We start from the raw sequence: 16970 nt of genomic DNA on the forward strand, positions 1-16970 counted from the left end.
CTTCCCAAGTAGCATCTCCAACATCCATCCCTTCCCATTGAATTAGCCATTCTCTCTTATGCTGTCCACTGTCAAACTTGTCCCTCCATGACAAAACCTTAGCCGGAATAATGTCCCCTTTTTCTGACTCTAAACTGATAGGTAGCTGAGAAGTAGCCGTATAGTTGCCCACCGCTTTCTTCAATTGCGACACATGAAAGGTAGGATGTATTTTAGATGTCGGTGGTAGCTTTAACTTGTAAGCAACCTGCCCTATCTTCTTCATGATTTGATAAGGTCCGAAAAATCTGGGGGCCAGTTTTTGATGGATTCTTTGCACCACCGATTGCTGTCGATGAGGACGTAGTTTGAGGAAAACCCAATCACCAACCTCAAATTGCACTTCCTTGCGTCTCTTGTCAGCTTGGTATTTCATGTATTCCTGGGCTTTGAGTAAATTAGTTTTCAGTTGACGCAACGCCTCATCTCTATCCCTTAACTCTTGCGCTACAGCTTCCACTCTGGTTTCGCCCTCCAAAAAATGCACCAGTACTGGAGGTTTTCTGCCATATACGACCTCGAAAGGGGTGAACCCTGTAGACACATGGAATGTGGTATTGTACCACAGTTCTGCCCATGGGATCCAATGTGCCCATGTCTTAGGTTGATCGGCAATAAAACAACGTAGATAGGCCTCTAAACAACGATTAATCACTTCTGTTTGGCCATCTGTTTGGGGGTGGTATGCCGAGGACATTTTAAGCACCGTGCCTACTAACTTGAACAACTCTTTCCAAAAAATACTCACAAACAAGGGGTCACGGTCACTAAGAATTGACTCCGGAATTCCATGTAATCTAACCACTTCCTTTACAAAAATAGCAGCTATTGAGCGAGCAGTAAATGGATGTTTAAGAGGAATGAAATGGCTGTACTTGGAGAGACGGTCCACAACAACCAAGATAGCTTCAAATCCATTACTTTTTGGCAAACAAGTAATGAAATCCATAGATATTTCACTCCATACCAAAACCGGAATAGGAAGAGGTTGTAGTAATCCATTAGGAGTCGTTGCCGCATATTTTTGTCGTTGACAAGTATCACAAGCTTTCACAAATTCTTGCACCCTCCGCATCATGCCTTGCCAATATAAAGTTCCTGCCATTCTCCTATAAGTGCGTAGGTAGCCGGAGTGACCCCCACTCGGAGACGAATGAAAATCTTTGAGTAAATCCTCAATAAGTGGCGAGTTAGCAGGTATAACTAACCTATTTTTGTAGAATAAGATGCCACCTTTTAAAGCAAAACCAGGTTTAGCATTATGATCCTTTTGAATAGCCTCCACAATATTTTTAAGCAAAGGATCATTTGATACTTCTTGTTGCAGTTGGCTGCTCTGCTGCCAAATAGGGTAGGATTTAATAGCTTGCAACTCAGCATCCTCGTGTTGTCGAGATAACGCATCAGCCACTTTATTTTCCACTCCCACCTTGTACACCACCTCAAAGTCAAAACCCAACAACTTAGCCATCCATTCTTGCTGATTTGCGGTGGTAATACGCTGTTGCAGCAAGTGTTTTAAGCTCTTTTGATCAGAGTAAATCACAAATCTCCTTCCTAACAAATAATGTCTCCAATGTTGAATAGCTAATACTAACGCCATCAACTCCTTATCATAGGCAGATTTGGATAATCTAGACGATTCAAAAGCTTTGCTAAAATATGCAATGGGATGCTTCGATTGTAACAACACTGCACCAACTCCTTTTCCTGAAGCATCACATTCAATTTCAAATGGAAGCTTGAAATTAGGTAGGGCTAAAACTGGGGCAGTCGTAACAGCTACTTTCAATTTCTCAAAAGCTTCCGCAGCTGCCGCATGCCATTTAAAACCATCCTTCTTTGTCAATTCTGTCAAGGGTTTAGCAATTTTTCCATAATTAGCTATAAACTTTCTGTAATAACCAGTTAACCCCAAAAAACCTCGCACTCCTTTGACATTCTTAGGAATCGGCCATTGTAAGACACTACTAACCTTGGCAGGATCAACAGCAACCCCTGTTTTGGAAATGATATGGCCCAAATATTCCACTTGGTGCTGACCGAAGGTACATTTCTTCCGGTTTGCCACAAATTGATGCTGCTTCAGAATATTAAGAACCACCTCCAAGTGCTGCAAATGTTCAGCCCAACTAGTACTGTATACTAGGATATCATCAAAAAAAACCAGAACAAACTTCCTTAGAAAGGGCTTGAAAATTGCGTTCATCACCGATTGAAAGGTTGCAGGAGCATTGGTGAGGCCAAACGGCATTACCAAAAACTCATAGTGACCCTCATGAGTCCGAAAGGCAGTTTTATGAATATCCTCTTCCTTCATACGAATTTGATGATAACCGGATTTAAGATCGAGCTTCGAGAAATAACTACAACCATGTAACTCATCTAACAATTCATCTACGACAGGAATAGGGTACTTGTCTTGAATTGTTACCTTGTTGAGTGCACGGTAATCTACACATATACGCCAAGATTGATCCTTCTTCTTGACCAAAATGACGGGACTAGAGAACGCGCTGGTGCTGTTTCTAACCACCCCTTGCTGCAATAGGCTCTGAATTTGTCTTTCAATTTCATCCTTGTGTAAATGAGGATATCTGTAAGGCCGCACACTTACCGGACCAGCACCCTGTAAAAGATCAATTGAATGACTTGTGTTTCTAGGCGGAGGAAGACCCTGGATTTCTTTAAACACAATAACAAAACGGTCTAACAATCCTTCCAACTCCTCAGCCTGTTGATCCGAGACACGTGGCACTTGTGACCCTAGCACCTCCATCAAGGTAGGCCATTCACAGCCTGCTATCATTCGGGAAGGAGTGATAATACTTTGGAAAGTAGCCATCTTATCATCTACAGCCTGACCAATTAATTTCACCATACTGCCCTTATGATTGAACACCATAGACATTTCTTTCCAATCCATGGTCACCTTTCCTAAAGTTTCCAGCCACACAACTCCCAAAATCAAATCCACACCTCCTAACTCCAGAACATAAGCATCGAAACAAATTTGCACCGCTCCCACATTCATCTGAATTCCATTGCATCTACCCCTAGTTAGGACCCTATGACCATCTCCTAACTTAACACTCAAAAGATTAGAAGGCACCATAGGCAATCCAAGGGCTTCAACCACCTTAGGGGATATGAAATTATGTGTGGCTCCACTGTCAATAAGAACCAAAATAGATGCACCTTGTAAACATCCCTCCAATTTCATCGTCCGGACCTGGTTTGGATTAGTGGATACACCAAACAGTCCCATGGTTTTACATTCTAATTCCTCTTGCGCGAGCTCTTCTTCCGACTCAGCCTCCAACACCACAATCTCTCCTGCATCGTTGACAATTTCATCATCCCCCAGGATAATCAATCGTAACTGTTTTGTTGCACATTGATGGAGAGGATCCCATCGTTCGTTGCAACGAAAACAGAGTCCTTTCGCACGCCGCTCGTTAACTTCTGCACTTGGTAAATTGCGAACACCACGAGAATGACGGCGCGAATTGTCACCTAAATTTGGGCGGGAGGATGCTGTAGAATTGGTAGGGCGTGTTGACCCCGTTTGAGATCCCGAACCAGAACCAGTACGCGTTCTGCCTAAATAATTATTAGTTTGGTTCTGAATTGCAGAGCCATTCCCTTCCCCTTCGCGAGAAGCCCAAGTAGGTTTTTGAGATTTTGTCCAAGAGCTATGCCCCGGTTTGTAACGTGATCCAGAACCTTGACCAGAAGCCACTGCAAATTCACTTTCAACATCACGAGCCAATTGCATTGCTAAGTAACGGTTACGAGGCTTGAAGGTACGCACCCGAGAGCGAATATCATGACGTAACCCACCAATGAAATAACCAAGAAACTGTTGCTCTGGCAAACGACCACACTGTGAAGAATACAATTCAAATTCAGCAATGTATTCCTCTACTGATGCTGATTGTTTTAGTTCCTTCAACTCCTCAAAAGGATTCTCCAAACGCCCACCACCAAATCGAGCCATCAACGCCTCACGGAGGTTCTCCCATGACAGTTCCTCGGTTGAATCATGCCATAGGTTAAACCAATGGATAGTAGGGCCTTCCATGCTCAATTTCGTTAACTGAATACGAACATCCTCTGAAATTCGTTGTACCTCAAAGTACGTCTCTGCCCGAGTGATCCATGCAACTGGATCGTCACCGGTAAATGCCGGCAACTCCACCTTCTTCGCAGATAAGCGAAACTCATCCAGCGGTGAGGTAACTGTCACACCGCATGGCTGCGAGACGTCGCGATTAGCCACTGCACGTTGAATCTCCCCACCAATGAACTCTCGTAAGGCAACGTCGTGATTGGCCATTGCACGTTGAATCTCAACACCAATGGACTCTCGTAACGCAACGATGCTAGCCTCAACACTCCCCAATCGTCCTTCCACTGCAGAAACACGGTCAGCCATCTTAGGAGCTCTGGGCATCAACAATGGTAGGTCGGACCAATTGATAGAACAGAGGTAATGGAGAAAGTTATTTTATTACTGAATATGAAAACAGAACAGAATTCCAGAGCTGCTGCTCCTCAGTCAGAGAAATAATTCTCTCACTGCCTAAACCCTAATGAAGAAAACAGAAAATAATAATCCTACTAACTACTGCCCCATACACTCCTATTTATATGGAGAATACTAACTGAACTAACTCCTATTTATTTGGATGATAAAAACTAACATACTAAGCCACTCCTAATTATTTGCGGAATAAAATCTAACTAATTGAGCCAACTCCTAATTATTTGGAGAATACTAATTAATTGGGCCAATTACCCAATTAATTCACTTTCTTATTCTTTCTCACATACACCCTCCATTGTTTAGGCCCAACAATGTCTCTATTAACTAACACATCCCCATCATCACTTGTGGGGTCCAATCCATTCCTATCAGTATCTTCAGTAGGTATGAACTTATTGTCATAAATCATCTTGTTCCTAGCCATACAAAGTTGGTCTAAAATGTAAATAGTTAGGGATATGGAGTAGCCTTATGATACCTTTTATTTATTTATTTTGCAAATGGAGATGGAAATTAGGAAGCAGCTCATGGTATAAGGGAGGATAGCTTGGGCTACATATTTGATTACAGTTTCCCTGCCTGCATTGGGAAGACTATTTCTTTTCCATCATTTTAGTCCATCTCTGACCTTGTCTAAGATAAAGTTGAAAATTTGGGATTATGAAAGGCCTATTTTGGTAGGGAGACCTAAGAAGGTTTTAATGCAATCAATAGTGGGAATGTTGAGGAGGGTTTTGAGTTTTTCCTTATTCTTTGTGGTGACATTGCTGATGAACATCAGTTATGATTTCTGAAAGTTTATCTTCTGACCTAATGCCTCTTCATAAATGTTAAGGATATTGATGAGATTAGTAGCCTCCTGCTCCTTAGTTTTACAAAAAATTAAGTTGTTATCTACAAAAAAAAAATGCATAATACTGTTGCTTGTTCTTCAAGAAAGAAAACAAAGTCCTATTTGCAACATTTTAATTACGGAATTGAGATGTAAAATACTGTTTCTTGTTCTTCAAGAAAGATACAAAGTCCAATTTAGAACATTTTAATCACTGAATTGAACAAGACTTGTGTAGCATATAGTGTGTTTGTTTTGTGAAAATGCTTCACTTTCTTCCTTATTTTAAATCTACTGCAAAATAATCAGCTTCATATGCCACTTAATGTGTAATTACATATATTTACATACATTCGAAATACATCAACACCCTACTAGTGTACATGCGGATGATGGAGAGTTCGGTTTGTCGTGTGAATCATGATTTGAACTATTGGTGTATTAGGATTATGATTAGATGATTATGGTTCATGTTAAACCTCAATAGTGTTTCTTGAAGATCAAGCAACAGTATTATGCAACTTAATTCAAGAAAATAAATATCCTGTGTGCATTAGAAAGTCTGCTAAAGTATTTGTCTGAATGTTTCCAGAAAGAAAAAAGGTCATCTTCTCCCGTTACAACTCGACTATGGTCGATAAACATATCACTAAAACAAAAGTCGAAAACCGACAACAGAGTAATTTTCACGTCTCTTCGGAAAACAGCCTACTAGATATACCAACAAGTTATACCGAATCTCACTATCTACATATTTTATTTCAGTTTCTAATTCTAATTTATTTCAAAGTTTACAGCAAGACTCGAATTGCTGAAATAAAGGACTCAACTTCAACCCAATGATCCGAACCCCTGAGTTCGAGTGTCCTTTGAAAAACATCTCTGTTAACTGCAAAACAAAAAGTACATAGCATTCAAAATCTGTCTCCGATAAATCAGCTAAGTTCTTCGTATAAAGACTCGACGAATTCATGTTTATATATTTCTTCATGACTATGTCAAACTGATCACTGAAAACGCCTTTGAGAGAGTTATATACCTGCGAGCATCCGAATATTTTAAGTGACCTCAGCGACAAGCAGCTATCGACAATTAAACCGAACTCATTGTCAGACAGATTTCGACACCATGATAGATCCAAGGTATGCAAATTTTGGCCATTCTTTGTAAGTGCTGAGGATGTCAATAGGCCAACCTGGATTAAAACCAAAATGTGACAGATACTAAAAAAAATTCCCAAGTTCTTCCAAGAATTATGCTACAAATTTCGAAGCCAATTGAGAGATATTAGGCCAGAGAATATGTAAAACATTACCTTGTTAATGCTATTAAGTGAAAGCTCTTCCAAGGTTTTGCCAGCTAACTCCAAAAATACCGAAATTGCTTCATCGCTTTAGTGGAAAATAAGTTTAAATCATTATTAAGCAATAGAAGTTTAGGATAGCAAAAGCAAAACGTCAAAAAGTACAAAAAAAACCCACCTGAATGGATTGCGACGGAGCTAGTAAATCATTATAGATTAAGCTCAAACTTTATAGGTATGATCTATATGATATTACGTTTCAATCCAACGGTTGAATTTAAAAAATATTAATTCGAGATGTAGTTATTGAACGAGTGTAACTCGTGGTGTAACTATTCGGGTGTAATTTGATCCCTCCTCATATATATATATATATATATATATATATATATATATATATATATATATATATATATATATATATATATATATATATATATATATATATATATATATATATATATATATATATATATATATATATATATATATATATATATATATATATATATAGTGTAAAATAATTATATTCAAATATTCGATAATATCACTAATTTTAAAAATATCTTATTAAATATTTAATTAATTATGTAAAATTATTTTATATTATCAATACAAAATTGTATTTATGTATTGAATCTACACAGTATATCCAATCAAATCACTCAATAATATTATTGTTTAAGTTAAATCTAAAACTATTAATTTGTAAGTTAAATCTAAAACTATTAATTTGTAAATATATATATGTAAAATTATTTTACATCTTTTAGAAAGGGTATTAATTTGGATATATGGTTGCCCCAAATTATTAAGAGAGTTGAACAATTATAAACTTTTTCTAGTTTGTATTGGTTCAAAAGTCAAGTATTAGAAACACAAATTTGATGTTTGTTTTTCTTTAGCAAGTTCAAGTTTGCCGATTACAACACATCGGTAGCCTAAAATTTCAAATTACTTCAACTTAAAAATAAATAGATGGGTTTTTGTAGAGGAGTGAAATGTAACACCCAAGGCCGAAGAAGGCGAGGGGTGGTTACACCGCATGTAACATTCGTGGCCAAATATGGCAAGGAGTGGTCACCACATCGGAATGAGAGGGATCTTGAGACCGTGCAGGTATGGGACTGCATGGTTGAAGGAAAGCTTATAAGGATTGATGAGTAATACCTATATCAACAAGATGCATCTTCTTTTCGGGAGCCTGTTCCATAAGAACTCCATAGTTAAGCGTGCTTGACTTGGAGTAGTATTGGGAAGGGTGACCTTCTGGAAATTTTCCCGGAAAGCCTGCGAGTGAGGTCAAAGCATGCTGAAAAGACCCGTGTTGGTTTGTGGGGTCAGTCGATCATCCTGAAAGCAATCTGGGGCGTTACATGAAAGACCAATTCAATGGTTGTGACCATGACTATTGATGTGAGACAATATTAACTACAGTGAGACTTTCTTGGAGTATATGTTAACGAGATTTGGTTTTGATGATAAGTGGAGGGCTTAGATTCGAGAATTTATTTTTTCAAGTAGTCTCTTTGTCTTGGTGAATGGGTGTCTTTCGGAGGAGATTAGTATTTAGAAGGGTCTGAAGTAAGAAGACCATTTATCTATTTTTCTATTTCTTCTAGTGATGAAGGGGCTTAGTGATTCTTTGAAGAAAGTTGTCTCGGTTGGTGTGCTAGAAGGTTTTAAGTTCTCAAGAGGGTTTGAGGTGACTCATCTTCAATACACTAATGATACAATGCTTGTAGGGATCTTATCTATTGCGAATCTTGTAATGATTAAGGAGATTCTCAAAAACTTTGAGTTTGCTTTAGGTATCAAAGTTAGTTTTTGTCAAGAGTTGTCTGATTGGTGTTAATGTTGGAAGGCTTTTTCTTGAGCTGGTCGAAGGTTTTCTTCTTTGTAAGGTGGATGCTCTCCTTTCTTGTATTTAAGGCTTCTTGTAGGTGAGAATCCAAAAAAGAATGGTATTTAGGAGCCTCTAGTCAAGTTTGTCTTTAAGAGATTAGTCTATTCGAAGAATTGATTTTTGAGTTTAGATGTTAGGGTGGTTCTGCTGAATTCGGTGTTAAATGTTATTCTGGAGTTATTTTTGTCTTTCATAAAGATGACATTGTCAGTTTGAAAGAAGTTGGTTATTATGAAAAGGTGTTTTCTCTAGGAAGGTTCCAAAGGAGAAGCTAAGGTTGCTTGGGTTAAGTGGGAGGATGTGTGTAAAGGGAAAAGGGTTGGTGGTTTATGTGGATCTATGTACTTGCGGGTATTGTCAAGGTGATCCAATGTGATAAGAAAAGTTATAAGAAGTCTGTTAATAAGCAAAGATGAAAGTCAACTAAGTTGTTATTTGATTTTGATGATGACAACACTTGATATAAAATTATATCCAGTTAAGTCCTTATCTGTTGAAGATAGCTCAACAGGTCAAAGATGCTCAAGATATTTTATCAAGCTATCCTCGTGAAGACATTCTTGAAGATCAAATCATCTTTTTGAATTTAATATTATGGTTAAACAACATTCAAGTGAAAACTTATGTTTCAAGGTTCGCTAGTGGTTTAACCTCTAAACTCTCAGATAATGAAAATCAGCATGAAGAAATATCAAGCCTCTTTAAGAAGATTTAAGGTTCTTGTGTGATGCTAAACTCAAAGATAACGCCAAGACTTGAAGCTTCATAGTTGTGAAAGAGAAGAGTGTGAAAGTTCGTATGGTCATTTTCGTCTGAGTGATCTATGTCTTGTAAAGACACAAGGGTATTTTTGGAAATACTATGGAAAATCACACACACACACAAAAGCCTTTGAGAAGTTTCTCATAATTTATTTAAACCACGTGAAAATGTTTTTAAGGCCTAGATATTTGATTAGGAGAGTGTCCGGATGATTGAAAGACTTTTTCCAACTAGATAATTTATTAGACCTAATAACCTAATAAATTATTTTCACTATATTGAATATAAAATTGATTGGTACAGTCTCTTATTGATTGGTAACAATTGAATATCAAAACCTTCTATTTGTGGCTTGAACAATCGATTATTGAGGTTCAATAATTGATTGGCCTAATCGATTATGGTATTCATTTTGCCCATGGTTTTTTTCAAATTTATACCACACATTGACCTATAAATTCATAGCTACTCTATCATTTTATATCATCCAAAAATCGAGCTTTGGTCTCACTTTTTCTTCTCCCATCCTTCTCACTAAATCTCTCATTTTTTTCACATATATATTTTGCCATTAATGCTTCAAGAGTATTCTTGATTCTAAGTGAGAATCATTGTTTTGGGTGAGGGTTTAACCATAATTTACCAAAATGTATTGTCTCTTGAGTAAATATTCCTCAATAAGTGGTTGTTTGCTTGCAAGCTAAATCAGTAAAAACTTTGCTTGATTTTGGGGTATTGACTTAGGAAGTATTCGTTTGGTTCGTTAGTTTTACCAAGAATAAAATATCTCTTTTGGTTTGTGAAGATCATCCATCAAAATCTCCAAAACAGTTCTTAAGCTCAGCACAGTTAAAAGTTCTACTAATTCGAGATTAGGATGTGTAAAATATCAGATTAGGGTAAAAGCTAAGTTGGTTTGAGATTAACCAGTGTAAAATCTCAACTCGATTCAACGTCATCCTATGTAAAACCTTGATTTGGTTATGAGGATACTAAACTTAAAAATCCATTATAGTTCAATATCAGCTTGTGAAAAATCTCTATTTGGTTTGAAGGATAACCAATCTAAACCTTGTTTTTTGTTTGGTTAGAAGCTAGCCTTAAAACTTCATTTCCTTGTATAAGGAGATTTGTGGGCACATCCTTTCAAAAGCTCTCAAGTTTATTGGATACTCTCGAGAATAATTCTTGGGGACAAAAGTATATCAATTTAGGTCAAACTTGTATAAATCACTAGTGTTTCTCTCCATTCCTTATCTCTTTACTTTATTGTCTTTCCTTTGGTTTTCTTCAGCTTATTTACTCATTTGGTTTTAAAACTATTTTAAACTCTAGTTTTCCAAATGACTTTGTTTTCTCCATAATTCACTTCCTCTTGTGTATAGAGTCACATGTCCAACAATTTAGGGGTGAGAGATCTTAGACTAGTAAATATTTATTTGTTAAGCAAGTGGAGACAGACGATTCTCCAAGATTTGATGTCACTTTAGGGAGGGTTATGAAGGCTAAGTATTGGTATTATTGTTTCGGTTCTCCTTTCGGTGGTAGGGGTGGAGGCCTTGGGAGGATGCCTCATTGGTGGAGATGAGATTTTCTCCTAGGGTCTCTTCCGCACTAGGAAGGACTCTGATTGGTTTGCCTCATCATGTGCTAAGCTTGTCGAAGATGGCCAAAATACCAGCTTTTGGCATGATATATGGGTGGGGATTGCCCCTTTGCGTGTCTCATTTTTAAATTAACTAAGTCTTTTAGAATATAATTTCAAATTCGTACTACTAAACTCGAATTTCTTGGAAAATGTATTAGTTATCTACTTATTTATGTTGGGACTTTCAAGGGAGGCTTAAAACACTAACCAGAATCAACATCGGGATGAATGACCATATTCGACTAAAAGAAACCTCACAATTGAGTTTAAACATCACAACTTCACACATGAGTTTGAAGAATTGAGTATATAAGTCTTTTCACTTATATGTTGCTCAACATGTACTCTTCTTTTCACTTATATATATATATATATATATATATATATATATATATATATATATATATTCAAACCATACGAAAATGATATAAATTAGAGTGATTCATATCAGAACGGTCAAACACAAATCTATGGGTAATATAAAAGAAACAAACAATAGATAAAAAAGTTGGAAAAAAAATCGCAATACTTAATACGAAAAACACTAACATGCAATACCTTACAATAATTTGAGTTATTCTAACCTTATTAGAGAAGCAAACAAGCCAATGAGACTTGACGTAGGTAATCAAAGACCTCCAAAACATATGACATATAAAGGGGGAAATGAAAATTCAAAGATAGATCAACTATTGTATATATGACACTAAAAAATAAATAAATTAAGGATAAAAATATATTTATAAAGACCATAAATCTTATAAAAAATTGTATGAATGAATGTAGAAGATCTTATAAATTATAATAAAAAAGATAATCCAACCTGAATCTAAGGATAATGAAGAGAGAAATCAACAATAAATAAATAAAAAATCCAAAAGATAAATTGACAATCCAAAAATCCATCTTATATAATAATTTGTGTTCTTTCTCACCTTAATTAAAATAAAGAAGGTAGCTTCACTCATAATAGGAAAAAAATTGAACTTCAGATCATGCAATCTATAAATGAAAAAAAAATGAATTCAGAGATTGATCAACTTTTAGCATAATGAACAATATAAAAATACAAATTGTGGAGAGAAAAATTATAAGCTCGTTAACAAAAAGAAACAACCCAACCGATTTCATGCGATGAATCAAAGAGGTGGACGAATTGCGTAAATTTTCATACAAGGTTGAAGAAATATAGTGTGCATTATATAGTGGTGAATAGTCAAAACCTTTTATCTCGCTTACTTTGACCAAAAAAATATTTTTATTACAAAATACTATAAATAAACTAGTGGAACAAAATATATTGATAAGAGCCTCACCACTTTTCCTTAATTACTACCCTGGTTCTATTTATAAGATACAAATATATATATATATATATATATATATATATATATATATATATATATATATATATATATATATATATATATATTTTATTTTAATATTCTTAATAAAAGAAATATATATATTTTAAATATATTTGTTTCGTTGCGGAATAAAAAATGGAGAAGATCTCGGAAACTACGGTGCGTTGAAGTTTCTTAAGTGATTCAGGGATGTGACACCTTGAACCAAAGATAGTGATTTTCACGCTTCTTGAATTGGAGAAGTTGATCTTGAATCAGTGTTGCTTGTATTATGGACCAAAGAAGGGTGCATGCATGGTTAGCACTCCAACTCCCAAGTCAGTTTATGGATCAAAATAATTTTAGTGAGAGTGAAGATTAGAAATTGGGTACTTGAAAATTTCTTGTGAGAGTATTTATACCTTGGGCTCAACGAAGCGGACATGATAAGTGGGTCTTATCTTATTGGACATTTGGTTGGCATGGAACAGTTGCCCCAACACTCGTCAAATACCCTAGATGCCAAGGAGTCTTTTTATAGTCACGGTCGATCTTCAAGAATGGTTGTCCATGCGTAGGCTGGTATGAATTACTTTGGTTTTTCCACATCGTAATGGAGAACATGAGATGTCTATACAGTTCCATCATTGAAATGTTTCTTTGCTTTTCTCTAGACGTGTGACCTGAAAAGGAAAAGAGTAACATGGCATTGCTTGTTGTGCACTTGAGTTTGATTATGTTTTAAAGGTAAAATCTAAATGTTGATTTGTACTTGCTTTTTGCTTTCAACTTGTTTCGTCTGATTGTGTTCGTCTAAATAAGGATAGAGGAAATTTGAAGAAATTTTTTGCAGCCTTTTAGACCGACTTTTCCTTTTTTTTGGTAAAATATCATTTTTCGTCCCTTATCTATACCTTGGGGTCCACTTTTTAAAAATATCAAATTAATCCCTTCTTTTTTAAAATCGTATCATATATGTCCTTTTCGTCTATTTTCCTCTAACATTGTCTTTACAAAATTAGCTTTTTTGTTCATACTTAAATCCGTAAAAAATGGGTATATATATATATATATATATATATATATATATATATATATATATATATATATATATTCAAACCATACAAAAATGATATAAATTAGAGTGATTCATATCAGAACGGTCAAGCACAAATCTATGGTTAATATAAAAGAAACAAACAATATATAAAAAAGTTGAAAAATAGAAAAATCGTAATACTTAATACAAAAAACACTAACATGCAATACCTTACAATAATTTGAGTTATTCTAACCTTATTAGAGAAGCAAACAAACTAGTGAGAGTTGACGTAGGTAATCAAAGACCTCCAAAACATATGACCTATAAAGGGGAAAATGAAAATTCAAAGACAGATCAACTATTGTATATATGACACTAAAAAATAAATAAATTAAGGATAAAAATATATTTATAAAGACCATAAATCTTATATAAAAAATTGTATGAATGAATGTACAACGTCTTATAAATTATAATAAAAAAGATAATCCAACCTAAATCTAAAGATAACGAATAGAGAAATCGACAATAAATGATAAAAAATTCCAAAAGATATATTGACAAACCAAAAATCCACCCTATATAATAATTTGTGTTCTTTCTCACCTTAATTCAAGAAGGTAGCTTCACTCTAGAAAAAAAATTGAACTCCAGATCATGCGATCTATAAATGAGGAAAAAATTGAATTTAGAGATTGATCAACTCTCAGCGTAATGAACAATATGAAAATACGAATTGTGGAGAGAAAAATTATAAGCTCGCTAACAAAAAGAAATAACCCAACCAATTTCATGCGAGAAATCAAAGAGGTGAACGAATTGCATAAATTTTTATACAAGGTTGAAGAAATATAGTGTGCGTTATATAGTGGTGAATAGTCAAAACCTTTTATCCCGCTTACTTTGACCAAAAAAATATTATTTTATTACAAAATACCATAAATAAACTAGTGAAACAAAATATATTGATAAGAGACTCACCACTTTTCCTTAATTACTACCCTGGTTCTACTTATAAGATACAAATATATATATATATATATATATATATATATATATATATATATATATATATATATATATTATTTTAATATTCTTAATAAAAGAAATATATATATTTTAAATATATTTGTTTCGTTGCGGAATAAAAAATGGAGAAGATCTCGGAAACTACGGTGCGTTGAAGTTTCTTAAGTGATTCAGGGATGTGACACCTCGAACCAAAGATAGTGATTTTCACGCTTCTTGAATTGGAGAAGTTGATCTTGAATCGGTGTTGCTTGTATTATGGACCAAAGAAGGGTGCATGCATGGTTAGCACTCCAACGCCCAAGTCAGTTTAGGGTTCAAAATAATCATAGTGAGAGTGAAGATTAGAAATTTGGTACTTGAAAATTCCTTGTGAAGGTATTTATACCTTGGGCTCAACGAAGCGGACATGATAAGTGGGTCTTATCTTATTGGACATTTGGTTGGCATGGAACAGTTGCCCCAAGACTCGTCGGATACCCTAGATGCCAAAGAGTCTTTTAATAGTCACGGTGGACCTTCAGGAATGGCTGTCCATGCGTAGGCTGATATGAATTACTTTGGTTTTTCCAGATCATAATGGAGAACGTGAGATGTCCATGCAGTTCCATCATTGAAACTTTTCTTTGTTTTTCTCTAGACGTGTGTCCTGAAAAGGAAAAGAGTAACATGACATTGCTTGTTGTGCACTTGAGTTTGATTATGTTTCAAAGGTAGAATTTAAATGTTGATTTGTACTTGCTTTTTACTTTCAATCTGATCCGTCTGATTGTGTTCGTCTAAATAAGGATAGAGGAAATTTGAAGAAATTTTTGGCAGCCTTTTAGACCGATTTTTCCTTTTTTGGTAAAATATCATTTTCGTCCTTTATCTATACATTGGGGTTCACTTTTTAAAAAGATCAAATTAATACCTTCTTTTTTAAAATCGTATCATATATGTCATTTTCGTCTATTTTCCACTAACTTTGTCTATATCAATGTTTTAAAATAGAAATTTGAATAAGAACTTTAGCTTGTAAATAAGCGTAGTCTTTTTGAATTTGATTTTTGAAAAGAAGTGGGAAAAAGATTTTGAATTTAGAGCAAGCAATTAGTAGCAACTACCCTAAGTTTTGAAATTTGTTTTTTTAGCTTTTCGGGTGAAAGGGTCTATCCATACCATGAGAGGGCAGGAAGTCTTTCAATTGGATGTTAAGGGTCATCGAGAAAAGTATCGTTCGCCATAAGACTGTCCCTACCATATAGAGGGCAGGTAGTCTAAGGGAAGGATAAAATAGTCATTAATCTTTTTATGCATCATGCGAGGATACCTTAGCAATTGGGACAATCATCTTTTACCGAGGCAACTTCGAGGGACTAGATGATTTTTATTCTTTAAGGCAACCTTGCTTGAGGTATCCTCGGAATCAAGGGACTTGACATATTTAGTACAATTAGAGGCAACAAGCAACAGATAAATAAGGCAACAAGGCAACGAGAGGGATTACCCTAAAGGTGTGTGTGTGGCACAATCAGGTGGTTAACTTCGATGATATTTATCTTATAAATTAGTGATCTATATTTAGTTAATAGTCTTGCACTCCCTAGGATTACTAACCACGCAGTTTAAAAATGCAGGAATTAAAGGCAGAAAAAAGTCCTACGCTATTACAATAAACACCTGCGGGGAAGGGGGAATTAAAAGACGGAAAAATAAAAGGGATCAATAATTAATATAAACATCTTCGCATGCCTTGATCTTCCTCGAACCCTCGATTGACTCTAAAAATTAAGAAAGCAAATAATAGGGGGTGAGTGTAGGAGTAGTTCATTGACGGTGGAAGCAAACCCTATTTTGGGCAAAAGGTAAAATAAGAATTAAAATGACATTTAAGCAAAAAAAAGAGTTAGAACTTAGCTTTTTGATCTGATGGTGCATGGCTGAAAGTTCTTGGTTAATCCTGAAAATTAGCCACGAAGAAGAAAAAATATTAGTTCATTAAAGACCTCAACAGTTATAACGTGGCAGATCAAAAATTAAAATACTAATAATTTAGGCAAACAAACGAACAGGCGAAACCCCAAATGGGGAGCAAGTCAACCAGGGTTAATGGCCAACACCTACCAGTAAACCTAAGGCTACCGGGGTTTAAAAATGGATCGAGGTTAACAAACCTAAAAAATTAATTATTGATTTTCAACCTAATTAATTAATTAAAAGTAAATACAAAAATATTAATTTTTATAGTTTAAAAACAATTATTGATAAAATCGGGGAAAAAGTCGAGTTTTCGATAAAAAATAAATATTTTTTAAAATACTACATTATTTAATTAAAAGTAATTTAATAAGAAAAGGAGAAAGGAATAAAGAAAAAGAAAACGAATAAAAACAATTATGTAATAAAAAGAAATAAAAAGAATTAAGAAATACTTAGCTCTGGATCCTGTGTGTTGGTCTCTTGAAGATGCACCATGGAACATCATCCTCTAGGCCCTTGGATCTGGGAACATAGAAATCCCACGCCTTGTGT

The sequence above is a fragment of the Vicia villosa genome, linkage group LG1, assembly GCF_029867415.1.
Source record: "Vicia villosa cultivar HV-30 ecotype Madison, WI linkage group LG1, Vvil1.0, whole genome shotgun sequence".
NCBI classification, from domain to species: domain Eukaryota; kingdom Viridiplantae; phylum Streptophyta; class Magnoliopsida; order Fabales; family Fabaceae; genus Vicia; species Vicia villosa.